General features: G+C 38.2%; 2 non-coding genes across 2 annotated transcripts; both read left to right on the top strand.

Moving 5' to 3' along the window:
* The first annotated feature begins 710 nt into the window (after positions 1-710).
* On the top strand, positions 711-782 carry Trnad-guc. Its single transcript has one exon. It is a non-coding gene; the product is annotated as a tRNA-Asp (tRNA).
* A 1,452-nt stretch (positions 783-2,234) lies between these two features.
* Trnad-guc lies at positions 2,235-2,306 on the top strand. Its single transcript has one exon. It is a non-coding gene; the product is annotated as a tRNA-Asp (tRNA).
* The last annotated feature ends 194 nt before the right edge of the window (positions 2,307-2,500 follow it).

Here is a 2,500-nt window from a genome sequence, read left to right as displayed (position 1 = left end):
TAACGAAACTTCGGAAGTCACATATAATTTTACAATCGCTTAGCTACAATGGACTAAACTGTCTATGGTTGTTGCCCAATGAGTGTCCAAGTTGGTGCCAGTGTACCCGACATTTGCTTGATATTTGGTGTGTTGTTAAAATTGCTAAAAAACCTCTGAAATATAGGGAACAGATTTCATGACTTGAACCAAAACAACGAATCCTCGGTATTATAGTGGTGAGTATCCCCGCCTGTCACGCGGGAGACCGGGGTTCAATTCCCCGCCGGGGAGGCAATATTTTAATTTAATCAACCTGATTGATACGTTAAACAACAGCTTTGTTGCATAATGACTTCAAAAACCTAGAGTGAACGATTTTGTCTAATATTTTTGTCACAGTAAGCTGAAGTCGTTTCTCTCATCCATTAAATGGTGATTTGAGTGAATTGCTGCAATAATAAGTCAGATAAATCTTGTTGCTTTGTTCGTTGTTGAAAAAAAAAACCAAAAAACAATAAGACTCGTGTTTAACGAACCTTCGGAAGTCACATATAATTTTACAATCGCTTAGCTACAATGGACTAAACTGTCTATGGTTGTTGCCCAGTGAGTGTCCAAGTTGGTGCCAGTGTACCCGAAAGTTGCTTGATATTTGGTGTGTTGTTGAAATTGCTAAAAAACCTCTGAAATATAGGTAACAGATTTCATGACTTGAACCAATCATTGGATCCTCGGTAGTATAGTGGTGAGTATCCCCGCCTGTCACGCGGGAGACCGGGGTTCAATTCCCCGCCGGGGAGGCAATATTTTAATTTAATCAACCTGATTGATACGTTTAACAACAGCTTTGTTGCATAATGACTTCAGAAACCTAGAGTGAACGATTTTGTCTAATATTATTGTAACAGTAAGCTGAAGTCGTTTCTCTCATCCATTTAATGGTGATTAGAGTGAATTGCTGCAATAATAAGTCAGTTAAATCTTGTTGCTTTGTTCGTTGTTGAAAAAAAACTAAAAAACAATAAGTCTCGTGTTTAACGAAACTTCGGAAGTCACATATAATTTTACAATCGCTTAGCTACAATGGACTAAACTGTCTATGGTTGTTGCCCAGTGAGTGTCCAAGTTGGTGCCAGTGTACCCGACAGTTGCTTGATATTTGGTGTGTTGTTAAAATTGCTAAAAAACCTCTGAAATATAGGGAACAGATTTCATGACTTGAACCATATATCGGATCCTCGGTAGTATAGTGGTGAGTATCCCCGCCTGTCACGCAGGAGACCGGGGTTCAATTCCCCGCCGGGGAGGCAATATTTTAATTTAATCAACCTGATTGATACGTTAAACAACAGCTTTGTTGTATAATGACTTCAAAAACCTAGAGTGAACGATTTTGTCTAATATTTTTGTCACAATAAGCTGAAGTCGTTTCTCTCATCCATTTAATGGTGATTAGAGTGAATTGCTGCAATAATAAGTCAGTTAAATCTTGTTGCTTTGTTCGTTGTTGAAAAAAAAACTAAAAAACAATAAGTCTCGTGTTTAACGAAACTTCGGAAGTCACATATAATTTTACAATCGCTTAGCTACAATGGACTAAACTGTCTATGGTTGTTGCCCAGTGAGTGTCCAAGTTGGTGCCAGTGTACCCGACATTTGCTTGATATTTGGTGTGTTGTTAAAATTGCTAAAAAACCTCTGAAATATAGGGAACAGATTTCATGACTTGAACCAATCATTGAATCCTCGGTAGTATAGTGGTGAGTATCCCCGCCTGTCACGCGGGAGACCGAGGTTCAATTCCCCGCCGGGGAGGCAATATTTTAATTTAATCAACCTGATTGATACGTTAAACAACAGCTTTGTTGCATAATGACTTCAAAAACCTAGAGTGAACGATTTTGTCTAATATTTTTGTCACAGTAAGCTGAAGTCGTTTCTCTCATCCATTAAATGGTGATTTGAGTGAATTGCTGCAATAATAAGTCAGATAAATCTTGTTGCTTTGTTCGTTGTTGAAAAAAAAAACCAAAAAACAATAAGACTCGTGTTTAACGAACCTTCGGAAGTCACATATAATTTTACAATCGCTTAGCTACAATGGACTAAACTGTCTATGGTTGTTGCCCAGTGAGTGTCCAAGTTGGTGACAGTGTACCCGAAAGTTGCTTGATATTTGGTGTGTTGTTGAAATTGCTAAAAATCCTCTGAAATATAGGTAACAGATTTCATGACTTGAACCAATCATTGGATCCTCGGTAGTATAGTGGTGAGTATCCCCGCCTGTCACGCGGGAGACCGGGGTTCAATTCCCCGCCGGGGAGGCAATATTTTAATTTAATCAACCTGATTGATACGTTTAACAACAGCTTTGTTGCATAATGACTTCAGAAACCTAGAGTGAACGATTTTGTCTAATATTATTGTAACAGTAAGCTGAAGTCGTTTCTCTCATCCATTTAATGGTGATTAGAGTGAATTGCTGCAATAATAAGTCAGTTAAATCTTGTTGCTTTGT

Source organism: Daphnia pulicaria, chromosome 4 (assembly GCF_021234035.1).
Source record: "Daphnia pulicaria isolate SC F1-1A chromosome 4, SC_F0-13Bv2, whole genome shotgun sequence".
Lineage (NCBI taxonomy): Eukaryota > Metazoa > Arthropoda > Branchiopoda > Diplostraca > Daphniidae > Daphnia > Daphnia pulicaria.
This window is presented reverse-complemented; position numbering and strand designations above follow the sequence as displayed.